Source organism: Rhinopithecus roxellana, chromosome 21, assembly GCF_007565055.1.
Source record: "Rhinopithecus roxellana isolate Shanxi Qingling chromosome 21, ASM756505v1, whole genome shotgun sequence".
NCBI classification, from domain to species: domain Eukaryota; kingdom Metazoa; phylum Chordata; class Mammalia; order Primates; family Cercopithecidae; genus Rhinopithecus; species Rhinopithecus roxellana.
In genome coordinates this window covers 50,806,311-50,825,213 of record NC_044569.1, presented here as the reverse complement: position 1 = coordinate 50,825,213, position 18,903 = coordinate 50,806,311, and positions in this window count along the sequence as shown.

Here is an 18,903-nt window from a genome sequence, read left to right as displayed (position 1 = left end):
CTGTATTACAGGAATGTGTCATACCGCCAGGCTGAGCCCTCTTCTTGACCACACCTCAATACTGGCCTCTTAAAAACTACAGATTCTCAGCCTGTAGGGCAACATGGCAGATCCTGTCTCTACCAAAAATACAAAAAAAAAAAAAAAAAAAAAAAAAAAAAAAAAAAAATGCCTGGGCTTAGTGATGTACACCTGTGGTCCCAGTTACCAGGGAGGCTGAGGTGGGAGGATCACTTGCACCCAGATGATGGAGGTTGCAGTGAGCTGAGATTGAGCCACTGCACTCCAGCTTGGGTGACAAAACGAGACCCTGTCTAAAAAACAGAACAAAACAAAACAAAAAACACTACAGATTCTCAACACAAATGATATGCATATTGTGTATCTCCTTTACCCCAAAACTAAAACACTTGAATACTAACATATTTCCTTTTTTTAATTGTATTTATTTATTTATTTTGAGACGAAGTCTTGCTCTGTTGCCCAGGCTGGAATGCAGTGGCAGTGGCTCCATCTCAGCTCACTATAATCTCCGCCTCCTGGGTTCAAGCGATTCTTCTGCCTCAGCCTCCCAAGTAGCTGGGACTACAGGCGTGTGCCACCACACCCAGCTAATTTTTTGTATTTTTAGAAGAGACAGGGTTTCACCGTGTTAGCCAGGATGGTCTCAATCTCCTGACTTCATAATCTGTCCATCTCAGCCTCCCACAGTGCTGGGATTACAGGCATGAGCTGCCACCAGGCCCCTGCTGGGATTACAGGCATGAGCCAGTGTGTTCCGCTGAATACTGACATAGTTTCTAACAGCTCACTGTTGCATTCAGTTGCTACTGTTGCTACTTGACTGAAAAAGCTTCAGGCTGCCAAAAAATTTACTGTTTGTTTTAACCAACACCTTACAATAGGCCCCAACCTTCCTTTCTTAGATCATTTACTCAGGAGGGCTTACAATTGTGAATCCTTCTCCTGTCCCTTTGAGATGTACATGTTTCTCCTACAACTCAGGAGCATCTTTCTCAAGGACCTGAAAGCCATTCCTTTAAAACATAATCAATCATCAGGAAGGTTAAGAACCTCTGTCTCCCAGTCTCTATGGGAAGGCAGTCAACAGACACAGCTGGCCTAACTGCACCCACCAATCCTTTGTTGTTTATAGGATATTAACTCACACAAGGTCCCGCAATAGGCCGTCTGCAAGCTGAGGAGCAAGGAAGCCAGTCCAAGTCCCAAAGTTGAAGAACTTGGAGTCCAGTGTTCAATGGTAGGACGCATCCAGCATGGGAGGAATATGTCGCCTGGGAGGCTAAGCCAGCTTTTCATTTTTTTCCCCTGCTTTATATCCTGGAAGTTTAACTTCCCTGAGACACCACTCATCCTCCTCCCTACTCCTTCATTCTCCCTTTGAAACACTCTATCAGCCAAGCTCACACATGTAATCCAAGCACTTTGGGAGGCCCAGGTGAGAGGATTGCTTGAGCCCAGGAGTGGTGGTGGCACGTGCTTGTGGTACCAAGCTACTCAGCCCTGCCACCTGTGAACAAATTGAAGCTGAGGTCAGTTCATGCTAGAACCCCTTTCCTATTGCAATAGTATATTACTAATTAAAATATGTCCTTACCAGTTTAAGTAGTATCTGGCTTTATCTTTGACAGCATTAATAAAAGGCTGAGTTAGAACACGTTGAATTTTAGATGTTATTTCAGAGCAAGTAGGCAAAGTAATCACTTCCTGAACTTCACGGAATACGCTAAAAGGGAAAATCACCACATTAAGTCCCAGAAAGGACTTTGGAAGGCCCTAAGTTGCTACTGCTGGAAAAGACACTGGCCAAAAGAAAAGAATAATTAAACTCCCAAAAAATATTAAGCCTAAATAGGCCAACTAGTTTGTGCCTCCAGGGAAGAAAAGTTGTATTATTTCCCACAGATGTGCACAAACACTATCTCCAAACTCTAGCCCTAACTGCAAGTAAGGTAGAGAAAGACAAATAAAGATAGGGTTGGGAGCAAGATGGCCGAATAGGAACAGCTCTAGCCTCCAGCTCCCAGCATGAGAGACACAGAAGACAGGTGATTTCTGCATTTTCAACTGAGGTACTGGGTTCATCTCACTGGAGAGTGCCAGACAATCAGTGCTGGTCAGCTGGTGCAGCCCGACCAGCGAGAGCTGAAGCAGGGCGAGGCATCCCCTCACCTGGGAAGCACAAGGGGGAAGGGAATCCCTTTTCCTAGTCAAGGGAAACTGAGACACACAACACCTGGAAAAATCGGGTAACTCCCACCCTAAGACTACCCTTTATCAAGGGTCTTAGCAAACGGCATGCCAGGAGATTATATCCCACACCTGGCCTGGAGGGTCTGACCCCCGCGGAGCCTCCCTCATTGCTAGCACAGCAGTCTGAGATCTAACTGCAAGGCGGCAGCGAGGCTGGGGGAGAGGCGCCTGCCATTGCTGAGGCTTAAGTAGGTAAACAAAGCCACAGGGAACCTTGAACTGGGTGGAACCCACCACAGCTCAAGGAGGCCTGCCTGTCTCTGTAGACTCCACCTCTGGGGACAGGGCATAGTTAATAAAAAGCAGCAGAAACCTCTGCAGATGTTAATGACTCTGTCTGACAGCTTTAAAGAGAGCAATGGATCTCCTAGCATGGAGGTTGAGATCTGAGAACGGACAGACTGCCTGCTCAAGTGGGTCCCTGACCCCTGAGTAGCCTAACTGGGAGACATCCCCCACTAGGTGCAGACTGACACCTCACACCTCACACGGCGGGGTACACCCCTGAGACGAAGCTTCCAGAGCAAGAATCAGACAGCAGCACTCGCTGTTCAGCAATATTCTATCTTCTGCAGCCTCTACAGCCTCTGCTGCTGATACCCAGGCAAACAGGGTCTGGAGTGGACCTCAAGCAATCTCAAACAGAGCCACAGCTAAGGGTCCTGACTGTTAGAAGGAAAACTAACAAACAGAAAGGACACCCACACCAAAACCCCATCGGTATGTCACCAGCATCAAAGACCAAAGGCAGATAAAACCACAAAGATGGGGAAAAAGCAGGGCAGAAAAGCTGGAAATTCAAAAAATAAGAGCACATCTCCCCCTCCAAAGGAACGCAGCTCATCGTCAGCAATGGATCAAAGCTGGACGGAGAATGACTTTGATGAATTGAGAGGAGAAGGCTTCAGTCGATCAAACTTCTCAGAGCTAAAGGAGGAACTACGTACCCAGTGCAAAGAAACTAAAAATCTTGAAAAAAGAATGGAAAATGGATAACTAGAATAATCAATGCAGAGAAGGCCATAAACGAACTGACAGAGATAAAAACCGTGACACGAGAGATACGTGACAAATGCACAAGCTTCAGTAACCGACTCGATCAACTGGAAGACAGAGTATCAATGATTGAAGATCAAATGAATGAAATAAAGTGAGAAGAGAAGTCTAGAGAAAAAAAAGGAAAAAGAAATGAACAAAGCCTCCAACAAATATGGGATTATGTGAAAAGACCAAATCTACGTCTGATTGGTGTGCCTGAAAGTGAGGGGCAAAATGGAACCAAGTTGGAAAACACTCTTCAGGATATCATCCAGGAGAACTTCCCCAACCTAGTAAGACAGGCCAACATTCAAATTCAGGAAACATGAAGAACGCCACAAAGATACTCCTTGAGAAGAGCAACTCCAAGACACATAATTGTCAGATTCACCAAAGTTGAAATGAAGGAAAAAATGTTAAGGGCAGCCGGAGAGAAAGGTCAGGTTACCCACAAAGGGAAGCCCATCAGACTAACAGCAGATCTCTCGGCAGAAACTCTCCAAGCCAGAAAAGAGTGGGGGCCAATATTCAACATTCTTAAAGAAAAGAACTTTCAACCCAGAGTTTCATATCCAGCCAAACTAAGTTTCATCAGTGAAGGAGAAATAAAATCCTTTACAGACAAGCAAATGCTTAGAGATTTTGTCACCACCAGGCCTGCCCTACAAGAGACCCTGAAGGAAGCACTAAACATGGAAAGGAACAACCGGTACCAGCCATTGCAAAAACATGCCAAAATGTAAAGACCATCGATGCTAAGAAGAAACTGCATCAACTACCAGCAAAATAACCAGCTAACATCACAATGACAGGATCAAGGTCACGCGTAACAATATTAACCTTAAATGTAAATGGACTAAATGCTCCAATTAAAAGACACAGACTGGCAAATTGGATAAAGAGTCAAGACCCATCAGGTTGCTGTATTCAGGAGACCCATCTCACATGCAGAGACACACATAGGCTCAACATAAAGGGATGGAGGAAGATCTACCAAGCAAATGGAGAACAAAAAAAAGCAGGGGTTGCAATCCTAGTCTCTGATAAAACAGACTTTAAACCATCAAAGATCAAAAGAGACAAAGAAGACCATTACATAATGGTAAAGGGATCAATTCAACAGGAAGAGTTAACTATGCTAAATATACATGCGCCCAATACAGGGGCACCCAGCTTCATAAAGCAAGTCCTTAGAGACTTACAAAGAGACTTAGACTCCCATACAATAATAAAGGGAGACTTCAACACCCCACTGTCAACATTAGACAGATCAGTGAAACAAAGTTAACAAGGATATCCAGGAATTGAACTCAACTCTGCACCAAGCGGACGTAATAGACATCTACAGAACTCTCCACTCCAAATCAAGAGAATATACATTCTTCTCAGCAGCACATCGCACTTATTCCAAAATTGACCACATAGTTGAAAGTAAAGCACTCCTCAGCAAATGTAAAAGAACAGAAATTATAACAAACTGTCTCTCAGACCACAGTGCAATCAAACAAGAACTCAGGACTAAGAAAATCAATCAAAACCGCTCAACTATATGGAAACTGAACAACCTGCTCCTGAATGACTACTGAATGAGCAGTGTGTAGAGGGAAATTTATAGCACTAAATGCCCACAAGAGAAAGCTGGAAAGATCTAAAATTGACACTCTAACATCACAATTAAAAGAACTAGAGAAGCAAGAGCAAACACATTCAAAAGCTAACAGAAGGCAAGAAATAACCAAGATCAGAGCAGAACTGAAGGAGATAGAGACACAAAAGACCCTTCAAAAAATCAATGAATCCAGGAGCTGGTTTTTTGAAAAGATCAACAAAATTGATAGACCACTAGCAAGACTAATAAAGAAGAAAAGAGAGAAGAATCAAATAGATGCAATAAAAAAGGATAAAGGGGATATCACCACTGACCCCACAGAAATACAAACTACCATCAGAGAATACTATAAACGCCTCTATGCAAATAAACTAGAAAATCTAGAAGAAATGGATAATTTCCTGGACACTTACACTCTCCCAAGACTAAACCAGGAAGAAGTTGTATCCCTGAATAGACCAATAGCAGACTTTGAAATTGAGGCAATAATTAATAGCCTACCAACCAAAAAAAGTCCAGGACCAGACGGATTCACAGCCAAATTCTACCAGAGGTACAAGGAGGAGCTGGTATCATTCCTTCTGAAACTATTCCAATCAATAGAAAAAGAGGGAATCCTCCCTAATTCATTTTATGAGGCCAACATCATCCTGATACCAAAGCCTGGCAGAGACACAACAAAAAAAGGGAATTTTAGGCCAATATTCCTGATGAACATCGATGCAAAAATCCTCAATAAAATACTAGCAAACCGAATCCAGAAGCACATCAAAAAGCTTATCCACCATGATCAAGTGGGCTTCATCCCTGGGATGCAGGGCTGGTTCAACATATGCAAATCAGTAAATGTAATCCAGCATATAAATACAACCAAAGACAAAAACCGCATGATTATCTCAATAGATGCAGAAAAGGCCTTTGACAAAATTCAACAGCCCTTCATGCTCAAAACTCTCAATAAATTCGGCATTGATGGAATGTTTCTCAAAATAATAAGAGCTATTTATGACAAACCCACAGTCAATATCATACTGAATGGGCAAAAACTGGAAGCATTCCCTTTGAAAACTGGCACAAGACAGGGATGCCCTCTCTCACCACTCCTATTCAACATAGTGTTGGAAGTTCTGGCTAGGGCAATCAGGCAAGGGAAAGAAATCAAGGGTATTCAGTTAGGAAAAGAAGAAGTCAAATTGTCCCTGTTTGCAGATGACATGATTGTATATTTAGAAAACCCCATCATCTCAGCCCAAAATCTCCTTAAGCTGATAAGCAACTTCAGCAAAGTCTCAGGATATGAAATCAATGGGCAAAAATCACAAGCATTCTTATACGCCAGTAACAGACAAACAGAGAGCCAAATCAGGAATGAACTCCCATTCACAATTGCTTCAAAGAGAATAAAATACCTAGGAATCCAACTTACAAGGGATGTAAAGGACCTCTTCAAGGAGAACTACAAACCACTGCTCAGTGAAATCAAAGAGGACACAAACAAATGGAAGAACATATGATGCTCATGGATAGGGAGAATCAATATTGTGAAAATGGCCATACTGCCCAAGGTAATTTATAGATTCAATGCCATTCCCATCAAGCTACCAATGACTTTCTTCACAGAATTGGAAAAAACTGCTTGAAAGTTCATATGGAACCAAAAAAGAGCCCACATTGCCAAGACAATCCTAATTCAAAAGAACAAAGCTGGAGGCATCATGCTACCTGACTTCAAACTATACTACAAGGCTACATTAATCAAAACAGCATGGTACTGGTACCAAAACAGAGATATAGACCAATGGAACAGAACAGAGCCCTCAGAAATAATACCACACATCTACAGCCATCTGATCTTTGGCAAACATGAAAAAAAAACAAGAAATGGGGAAAGGATTCCCTATTTAATAAATGGTGCTGGGAAAATTGGCTAGCCATAAGTAGAAAGCTGAAACTGGATCCTTTCCTTACTCCTTATATGAAAATTAATTCAAGATGGACTAGAGACTTAAATGTTAGACCTAAAACCATAAAAACCCTAGAAGAAAACCTAGGTAATACCATTCAGGACATAGGCATCGGCAAGGACTTCATGTCTAAAACACCAAAAGCAACGGCAACAAAAGCCAAAATTGACAAATGGGATCTAATTAAACTAAAGAGCTTCTGCACAGCAAAAGAAATTACCATCAGAGTGAACAGGCAACCTACACAATGGGAGAAAAATTTTGCAATCTGTTTATCTGACAAAGGGCTAATATCCAGAACCTACAAAGAACTCAAACAAATTTACAAGAAAAAAACAAACAACCCCATCAAAAAGTGGGCAAAGGATATGAACAGACATTTCTCAAAAGAAGACATTCATACAGCCAACAGACACATGAAAAAATGCTCATCATCACTGGCCATCAGAGAAATGCAAATCAAAACTGCAATGAGATACCATCTCACACCAGTTAGAATGGTAATCATTAAAAAGTCAGGAAACAACATGTGCTGGAGAGGATGTGGAGAAATAGGAACACTTTTACACTGTTGGTGGGGTTGTAAACTGGTTCAACCATTGTGGAAAACAGTATGGCAATTCCTCAAGGATCTAGAACTAGAAACACCATTTGACCCAGCCATCCCATTACTGGGTGTATACCCAAAGGATTATAAATCATGTTGCTATAAAGACACATGCATACGTATGTTTATTGCAGCACTATTCACAATAGCAAAGACTTGGAATCAACCCAAATATCCATCAGTGACAGACTGGATTAAGAAAATGTGGCACATATATACTGTGGAATACTATGCAGCCATAAAAAAGGATGAGTTCATGTCCTTTGTAGGGACATGGATGCAGCTGGAAACCATCATTCTCAGCAAACTATCACAAGAACAGAAAACCAAACACCGCATGTTCTCACTCATAGGTGGGAATTGAACAATGAGATCACTTGGACTCTGGAAGGGGAATATCATACACCGGGGCCTATTATAGGGGGTGGGGAGAGATGGCATTGAGAGTTATACCTGATGTAAATGATGAGTTGATGGGTGCTGACGAGTTGATGGATGCAGCACACCAACATGGCACAAGTATACATATGTAACAAACCTGCACATTGTGCACATGTACCCTAGAACTTAAAGTATAATTAAAAAAAAAATAATAATAATAATAAAAGAAAGAAAGACATATAAAGATAAAATAAAGGGAATAAAGGAAACAACAGGATACCAAAAAATCCTCCTGTTCTTTAAGGCTCATAAAACTCTAGACACTGGTGATGGTAAATATCTTAGCCTGTTCAAGCTACTATAACAAAATGCCATAGACTGGGTGGCTTATGAACAATGCAAATTTATTGCTTACAGTTGTGGATGCTGGCAGCCTGAGATCAGAGTGCCAGAATGATGAGATTCTGGTGAGGGATGCTAATTACTGCTTCTTGTATTCTTACCTGGCGGAGAAAGAGGAAGCAAACTCTCTCAGGACTCTTATAAAGACACTAATCCCATACATGAGGGCTCTACCCTCATGACCTAATCTAATCCTAATTGACTCCTAAAGATCCCACCTCATAATACACATTAGTAGGAAGGATTTCAACATATGAATTTTGGGAAAACACAAGCATTCTCTCTATAATGGTGAAGAAACATTATTTCTGAGAGTAGAAAGTGGCTATTTTAGGATTTCTACATTGGGCTGTGATATGGTTTGGATGCGTCCCCACCAAAATCTCAACTTGAATTGTATCTTCCAGAATTCCCACATGTTGTTCGAGGGACCCAGGGGAAGGTAATTGAATCGTGGGGTCTGGTCTTTCCCATGCTATTCTCGTAATAGTGAATAAGTCTCACGAGATCTGATGGGTTTATCAGGGGTTTCCACTTTTGCTTCTTCCTCATTTTTCTCTTGCTGCCACCATGTAGGGAGTGCCTTTGCCTCCTGCCATGATTCTGAGGCCTCCAGAGCCATGTGAAATTGTGAGTCCATTAAATCTCTTTTTCTTCCCAGTTTTGGGTATGTCTTTATCAGCAACATGAAAACGGACTAATACAGTAAATTGGTACCAGTAGACTGGGGCGTTGCTGAAAATATACCTGAAAATGTGGAAGCGACTTTGGAACTGGGTAGCAGGCAGAGGTTGGAACAGTTTGGAAGGCTCAGAAGAAGACAGGAAAAGTTTGGAACCTCCTAGTGACTTGTTGAATGGCTTTGACAAAAATGCTGATAATGATATGGACAGTGAAATCCAGGCTGAGGTGGTCTCAGATAAAGATGAGGAACTTGTTGGGAACTGGAGCAAAGGTGACTCTTGTTATGTTTTAGCAAAGAGACTGGCAGCATTTTGCCCCTGCCCTAGAGATTTGTGGAACTTTGAACTTGGGAGAGATGATTTAGGGTATGTGGCAGAAGAAATTTCTAAGCAGCAAAGCATTCAAAAGATGACTTGGGTGCTATTAAAAGTACTCCATTTTAAAAGGGAAACAGAGCATAAAAGTTCAGAAAATTTGCAGCCTGACAATGCAGTAGAAAATAAAAACACATTTTTAAAGGAGAAATTCAAGCCGGCTGCAGAAATTTGTATAAGTAGCAAGGGGCCTAATGTTAATCCCCAAGACCACGGAGAAAATGTGTCCAGGCCATGTCAGAGACCTTCTTGGCAGCCCCTTCCATCACAGGCATAGAGGCCTAAGAGGAAAAAGTGGTTTTGTGGGCAGGACCCAGGATCCCTTTGCTGTGTGCAGCCTAGGGACTTGGTGCCCTGTGTCCCGGCTGCTCCAGCCATGTCTGAAAGTAACCAATGTAGAACTCAGGGTGTGGCTTCAGAGGGGGAAAGCCCCAAGCCTTGGCATCTTCCACATGGCATTGAGTCTGTAAGGGCACAGAAATCAAGAATTGAGGTTTGGGAACCTCCACCTAGATTTCAGATGTATGGAAATGCCTGGATGACCAGGCAAAAGTTTGCTGCAGAGGTGGGGCCCTCATGAAGAACCTCTGCTAGGGAAGTGCAGAACATTAATGTGGTGTCAGAGCCCTCACACAGAGTCCCTAGTGGGGCTGTGAGAAGAGGGCCACTGTCCTCCAGACCCCAGAATGGTAGATCCACTGACAGCTTGCATCATGCACCTGGAAAAGCTGCAGACACTCAATGACAGGCTGTACCCTACAAAGCCACAGGGGTGAAGCTACCCAAGACCGTGGGAACCCACCTCTTGCATCAGTGTGAGCTGGATGTGAGACCTAGAGTCAGAGGAGATCATTTTGGAGCTTTAAAATGTGATTGCCCTGCTGGATTTCAGAGTTGCATGGGGCCTGTAACCCCTTTGTTTTGGCCAACTTTTCTCATTTGGAACAACTGTATTCACCCACTACCTGTACCCCCATTGTATCTAGGAAGTAACTAGCTTTCTTTTGATTTTGCAGCCTCATAGGTGGAAGGGACTTATCTTGTCTCAGATGAGACTTTGGACTGTGGACTTCTGGGTTAATGCTGAAATGAGTTAAGACTTTGGGGGACTGTTGGGAAGGCATGATTGGTTTTGAAATGTGAGAATATGAGATTTGGAGGAGCTAGGGGCAGAATGATATGGTTTGGCTATGTTCCCACTCAAATCTCAACTTGAATTGTATCTCCCAGAATTCCCATGTGTTGTGGGAGGGACCCAGCGGGAGGTAATTGAATCACAGGGGCCGGTCTTTCCCATGCTATTCTCATGATCGTTTATAAGTCTCACAATATCTGATGGGCTTATCAGAGGTTTCCACTTTTGCTTCTTCCATATTTTTCTCTTGCCACCACTATGTAAGAAGTGTCTTTTGCCTTCTACCATGATTCTGAGGCATCCCCAGTCATGTAGAACTGTAAGTCCAATTAAACCTCTTTTTCTTCCCAGTTTTGGGTATATCTTTATCAGCAGCATGAAAAGGGACTAATACAGGCTGGACGTGGAGAAGGGGCACCTGGGGAAACATGTTCAGGAGCTTTGGTTGCTTAGTGAATCACATTTTTTACTGGATTACTTACTAAAGGAAGAGAGGTAAAAGGGAATGACTGGAGATAATGGCATGGATGGAGTGGAGGTCTGGGTAGATCCTCTGACAACTAGCCCTTTGTTCTGCCACAATCCAATTCTTTTATGATCAAAGAATCAGGTTAACTTCTCTGGACCTCTGTTACTTTATCTATAAAATTAGGTGATTATCATCTCTGAGGCCCCTTGAGCTCCAAAAATCTCTAGATCCAGTAAAAGCAGCTTAAAATACAACATAGTATACAGGTACTAGTATCATGTTATTTATTATTTTCCAAAATTCCAGCCTTGTAGCCTATGCTGGTAACAGCAGATTATATCCTTAAAAATAATTGTTTCTCTGATGTCCTTACTTCTAAAGAAATTCAAAAGCCTGGCAATTTTACTATATATTTACAAAATAGTTGTCATGGTTAAAAATAAAGTCTGTTCCCAACAAAAAACAGAATAAAAATGCATATTGTGCATCTTAGCATCTTAAAAAAATTCCTGGTTGTTGTCTATTTAAAATTAGAACTTACTGCTTGGTGCTGAGCTTCTGGTGTCTGTTTGATATGGTGTCATGTGCTCACATTAGTTGCCTCATCAGACACTACTACTGGAGATGAAACTTTACTTTTCCAGTTTCAGGTGGAGATGTCTCCTTTTCTTTCTCAAGCTGTTTTTTGTTTTGTTTTCTTCTTGGACCCACAGATAGCACACTTCGGCATGTTGGACCATCTTGCTACAGACTTTCTTAGTCAAGGAAGAGCAATGGTTAAGATTATGTCTAGGATAGTCTGCATTTGGTTCCTGATTAGAAGTGGGAGTGGGGTAGATGTAGGATTCAAATTTGACCTTTTAAAGTTAAAATGCGCCAGGACTTAGTCCTTGTACACATGAAAGATTGCACTGTTGAACTCAAATTTTTCACCCTTCCCTGTATCAATGCCTTCACCTTATAATTTTGCTGATGCTTGACTTGGCGTTCAGCTATATATGGTCAACTGAACAAAGAGGAAGTGATGCTATACCAGCTCTGAGCCAAGACTCTAAAGGCCTTATATGTTTCTACTTTTACTTGTACCTCTGGCACTGCCATGAATAAAACATACCTGGACTAGTCCACTGGTTCCGTTGATGGTTGCTGTGATACTGCATGTAAGGGAAATAGCTGTGCTTTAGTCTGGAGTAGTCTGAAGTGGCCTTCTGGTGCAGCATGACTCAGCAGGTTTGGAGCACAGGTGTACAACCTCACACATTATGAAACCACACTCTGTGAGACGCATTAGATAACCACTCACGTGAGTTTGTGCTTGGCTCGGAGCCACTATTATCTGTAAAAGGTATAACTACCCTGCTGGTCCTGTACATATGGCTTGTGCCCAGAAAAAGAATAAAGCCATGTTGCAGCTACCTACAATTCCTCGAGTATTTTTCCAGCTACTTGCCACCTGTCTACCAATTCCCCTTGGACCTCAGCTTGGGCTCAAACCTGACACCTCAGTTCTTGTCTTCTTCACTTATAATAATTTAAACAAGAGACACACAGCAAAGAAGACACAGCATAGAACAATGTATTGCAAAGGAAAAAGAATATTTTGAAAGTTAAGTGCAGAATAGACAGTATATCCTGAGAGAGAGAGTTCAGGGCAGGCTGCTCATAAGGATGAGATAGCAAAGGTTGGCACTAGGGAATTCCCCTTCTGGGAGTCTTCCATGATTATTCATAATGATGTGGGAAGAGGTGTTACTAGTAAGCATGATGAGTGATCCTCTGGGTGCCCATGTACAGTAGCCATACATGCTTATTCATACATTGCGTGTCTCATTAGCATTTTAAATCTCCACCCAGGAATGTGTTTTATAGTATTATAATGAGCAGAGGGTCAGTCTGAAGACAGGTAAAAATCAAAATGCATATGCTCTTTACAGGGGAAATTCCCTTCTGGAGATAGCTTTGTTTGAACGAGCTGGACTACAATGCAAATCCTGGGGCCTATGTTGACTGTAAGGTCACCACGGTGGCTGTGTTCTGAGGACATGGTCACTTCCTTGAGTACCTGTCCTGCCTCAGCTCCAGGGGAAGCATGAGAGACATGTAGAACAGAACCAAATCACCACAGTCAAAGCCCAATCTAGACTGACAAACTCTCACCCAACCACAGATCCATGAGAATAGATGATTATTGTTTTAAGTCACTACATTTTGAGGTTGCTTGTTCCATAATATTTTGAAACAACAGATATCTCCTTTACTGTATCTAGTCTCACTTGATAATCTAATTTATTCTAATAGTTTAAAACATTTCATTACCCTAAAGACTACTAAATTTATATCCCCTACCCAGAACTCACCCATGAACTCTTGGCTGATATTTGCAGCTGACTACCACCTGGGTATTTAATTAACATCTCAAACTTACCTTGTTCCAAACTGAACTCCTGCTTTTCCTTGTGAAACCTACTTCTCCTGCAGTCACCACATACAGTCCAAGCTGTTGATCTACCTTCAACATGTTTTAAAATCTGACCATTTCTCATCCACTAAAATCCTGGACCAAGTCACCATCACTCTTGTGTAGGTAGTGCAATAGCCTCCTAACAGGTCTCTGCACGTCCCCGTTTGCCTCTCCACAATTTATTCTCCCCAGAGCAGCCTGAATATTTTTTTTACAGTCAAGTAATGAAAGCAATTTTTTTTTTTGTTATAAGAACTGTGTCTTTTGTCCTTTAGAAAATTTCACATTCTGGATTTTGCTGATTGTATCTCCATAGCCCTCACTAATTTAAATGCCATCCATAATACTTGAATAATTGGTTAAAAAATAATAATAATAAAAGCACTTGCTGATTGAAGAAGAAAATAGTCACTAATTGAAATGACTAAAAGCTTTTACTAACTCAATTTTAAAAATCATGTATGGGGTAAAGAAAAATGTTTCACAAGCCAGGTATTAGAATAATTCTTCAAAAGATCCACTGGCTTTGCTCTCTTTCTCTTCCTATTTTTAAATTTCAGTATTTCTATTCCTGCATTCATTATAAAATAGTTCATCAAGCTAAGGCTGATGTATTTTATTAAAAATTTAAGACCTTGAAGACTGACAAAAGTGGAGTATGGTTTTTAACATTTTTATCCTGGTGATATATTTTAATAGATACATATTTTATTGTCTGTGTCTGAGATATGAATCAATGATGACTGAGGTATGTTTGTTTTTAATCCTGTTATTTACAATAGCAGCCTTGAGATTAAATGGGTTTATGGCAGCAGAATTCACCCAAATGGATTCTATTTGAGGTAAGCATTGGACCAAAATAGGAAAATCCTACAAGAAGAGCCTCATTCATGTTTATGGATTCATACAAGTTATTCCTGGTATGAGGCTCAAATGAAACCATTTGCAAGCTGAAAGCTTGTACATTATAAAGTGTTTCTGGAAATAGGGCTCTTGGAAAGTTTCTTTAAAAAGTCAAAATGAGTCACTGCATCTATTTTAAAAGGGGATTAATCTCAAATGGCTACATATAGCTGACTAGTCTTAGTTTAAAAAATATAACATCTAAGTAAATAAAGTCAGAATAAAAACTAGAGAAACTACTTATTTTAATACTTATCATTTCTTATTCATTCATTTGTTCATCCTTTCATTCAATGAGAATTTATTGAACTTCTAAGATGTGTGTTATATCATGCAAGGGGTTGGATGAGGTGCAGTAGGCTAGGCACAAATAATAATCAGACATGTTCCTGCTCTAATGAGAATTATCAACTAGTAAGAAAAATGTGCCATAGAGTGCAAGGAGTTAGAAAGCAGTAAATGCTCAGTGCTTAATAAAGGGAAAGTGAGAAGAAAAGAGAGTTTAGGTCAGTGTCTCCCAAACTTGACTGATCATCAGAATCATCTAGGGGTTTTTAAATACACTTAATTGTTTTCCAGTTTAAGATGGTGCACCAAATGCATGTGTTTCTTTTCACTCTTTCCCGAGAGCTTCCATTAAATTAGAAACAAAAAAGAAACATATTTGTAATAGCAAAGATGTGGAGAAACATAAGCAATTTGAACAATCTCTGGAAAACAAAAAGTGGCAGAAAATATGTTAATAAATGACACACAGTAGAGAAACCTATAGCCCAGAATGAGCCAGGAAGGGATTGCAGTGGACGTGGAAATCATTGTCCTGAAAAATTTCACAAAAGCTCCCAATTCAGAGTTGGCACGTACAACAGAGATCCAGCAGAGAAGCTGAGCTGAAAACAGATGGATCAATTGGGGACCTGTATATGCAATAGTCAGCCTTCTCGGCTCTGACTCCCAACCCACTTGGACAAGATAACAAACAGTCTGGCATCTGCTACTGGGCAAGACAGAAAGTACTTTCCTCTTAGGAAATTAAACTATCAAGGAGAGCTAGAGCTGTTCTTACCATGGCATTTGGGAGGCTGTTAGCTTGACTACTGATTCCCTACTAGTTCAATCTACCGCTAAACTGCTGGTTTCATACTTTCACAAGAACACAGAGCTTCCAGAACTCACGCTCAAATTATTAAATTTAAACTGCTCATTTCATACTTTCACAAGAACACAGAGCTTCCAGAACTCACGTTCATTGTTATTAAATACAAATAGGCAATCAGGACATGTAATGAAAACCAGCAGACAAACAAGAAGACTAGAATGAAAAATCGGTTAAATTGGCCGGGTGCAGTGGCTCATGTCTATAATCTCAGCACTTTGGGAGGCAGACAGGCAGATCGCTTAAGCCCACGAGTTGAAGAGCAGCCTAGGAAACATGGCAAAACCCCGTCTCTACTCAAAATTTTAAAAATAATTTAAAATTTTAAAAAAGTAAAACTAACTTCAGAAGGGGCAGAGATAATTCAGAAAAAAAGTCTAATTAGTGATAATAAAAGTGATTTAAGTGGCAGTTAAGCAAAGGGTTTTCCCCCAGAAATTTTTATAAAAGAACAATAAAAAAAAGGAAAGAATTCTATTAAAATTAAAAATTTGATAATCCACCAGAAAGGTTCATTGGAAGCTGAGGAAATCTCTAAAAATACGGAAAAACAAAACAAAACAAAACAAAACACATAGACACAGCAAATATGGGAAAGATAGAAAACAGTAAAAATGAGAGTTTTATAAGGACAGAATGCAAGACAGAAAATAATAAAAATTTCCAGAGATGAAAAGACCATGAGTGTTCAAACTGAAAAGACTTAATAGGTGCCAAGTAGGTTAAATCGTTTTTAAAAATTTCTTTACCTGCACCCAACGTCATGAAATTTCAAAGCACCTTATTAAAGAGAAGATGCTGAGAGCTTCAAAGGAGGAAAAATGTTATCTATAAAGAAATAAGAAATCAACTAGTACCAAATGTAGACAATGGCACACTTCTTTCAAAATTTTGAGGGAAAAGATTTTGAATTTAAAATTCTACAGCCAGCTGGTTGTGGTGGCTTATGACTGTAATCCCAGCACTTTGGGAGGCTGAGGTGGGAGGATCATTTGACCCAGGAGACTGAGGCACATTGAGCCATGATCATGCCACTGCACTCCAGCTCAGACTACAGAGCAAGACTTTGTCTTAAAAAAATAAAAATAAATTTTAAAATAAATAACATTCTATAGCCAAATTATCTACTAAACAAAATTTTATAGCCAATCAAATGATCTACTAAAGATTACAAAAAACCAAAAAACTAACATTTTTGAAACAAAAATTGTTTAACTTTTTTTTTCTTTTGAGACAGAGTCTCACTCTGTCACTCAGGCTGGAGTGCAGTGGCATGCTTGGCTCACTGCAACCTCCACCTCCTGGGTTCAAATGATTCTCCCACCTCTTAGCCTCCAAAGTAGCTTGGACTGCAGGCACACGCTACCATGCCTGGCTAATTTTTTTTTTTTTTTTTTTTTTTTGTAGAGAAGGGGTTTCGCCATGTTGCCCAGGCTGGTTTTGAACTCCTAAGCCAAAGGGATCCTCTCACCTTGTTCTCCCAAAGTGCCGGATTTACAGGCATAAGCCACTGTGCCTGGCCAAAAAGGATTTTAAGCATGTAGAAGACTCATCAAATTTTTACTTAATTGTCAACTATCTATTGACCTATTTTGTCATTATCTTAGGTAATAGTAATATAACAAGAAAGACTGGTAAGTTCATTTATTCTTAAACCCAGTGGCACCATACTAATAACTGGCAGAGTTATCTGTTGGTATTTGTGGAACTAATATACCTTGGATCTGGAGAACAGCTACATAATATATGGGAGATTGACAGTCAAAAAGCAACTGTATAAGCAGAATGGAGGCAGACTGTGAAGAGGCAGAGGGTTGAGAGAGGAGTGATAATGAATAGAACAAAGTTCAGGAAAAATTAGTTTGGTTGGCCACATTTCTGTATATTGAGTGTTCTGATAGTCCTCTACAAACTTGTATACAAGTTTAGAACATCTAAGGCATCCAAGTCATCTACATTAGAAAACACTTAACAGAGGCAGCTGCATTTCTTGAGCCAAGAAGAGTACAATTTAGGATAGAGACTATTTGTTCCTGCCCTAAAGGAGTTTGCAGTCTCACTGGATACACATAAGACAGAAAGAGCATTAAAAAAAAAAAAAAAAAAAAAAAAAAAAAAAAAACCAAGGTGGTGCATAAAAAGGCCCAAGTGCGGAAAACCAAATACCCTTATAAGATTCAGAGAAGGAAGAAAATATAAGAGTTTGGAGAACCAGGGCTCGGGTGGACTTGAGCTGAATCTTGAGGGTTGGGCACAACTTAAGATGTTACTGAAATGCCAGGGATATGGTCTGGGTCTTGCTGCTCAGTGCACAGAATGCCAATCACTGAATCAACAAGTATTGCCAAGGAAGAAGGCTTTAATCAGGTACTATAGCCATAGCCACAGAGAATGGGAGATAAAGTTCCAAATCTATCTTCTAGACTGACCAAAATTGGGATGTATACATATTGAAGGAGACGGGTAAACAGGAACTAGGGAGGGGTAAGGAAGCAATCACAATGAATGAGGGATCTGACATCTCATTGTCTGGATGCAGTGATCTAGTACATTTCAGTCACTTGTCTGAGGGTCAGTTTCCTGAGGAAGGAACTCAGTTAAATGTAAGTTTCAAGTTTTAAGATGGAGGGTCAATTTCTATGTTTACTCAAAAACTTGTAAATATTATTTCTATGGGGCAGTTGGGCCAGTTTCAAAGAGAGGAAGGAAGGATTGCCTTCTTGGTGGGGAAATGGTGTCACCAAAAGCAAGAACATCAGGAAAGGGGGCCAACATATGGAAAAAGTCCTGATATGAAATGTCAAATGTAGATTGGATCCACATTATATAAGACATCAACAACAGTAAAGATTTGAGTTTTATTTTGTAGACAATGGGTAGCATCAAAAATTTTCAAGATAAAAGTGGTGGTATGAAACATTAGGCCATGTATCTCTTTGTAGTATTAACTTTAAGCTTTTGGCTATGCTACTGGAGAATACTATCCTAATTCAATTTGGTTCTGGACCAGCTACATGGATCAATTAGTTTTGGCTTATTGAGAGTTTGGAATAAAAAGTTCTGTTCCTGAAGAAGGAACACCCATCTGTTGTTGCCAAGATTTTTCCTTTCCTGTTACTTAATGTTAAAGGAAGGAAACCTCTTGGGAGTTCTGAGAATCAGTATCTCCTAGGGGCTTTCTTACGGCTGTTGTTATTTATACAGCTTATTAAGGAAAAGATCTTTCTTTATAAATATCACCTTGTTCATCTTTGTTGAGGTAACCATGTATACACTTGGGAAAAATAGTTGGGGTTTGAGAGTAGAGGAAGAAACCAAAGCATATTAAGAAGGATGCTTATAGATATTAGAATCTGGGGACTCTGAGGACCCTGAAAACCTGTTATATTATGGAAGAGCTTTGTATTTTCTAAGTAATAGAAAAACCACATGATTTTCTTCTAATA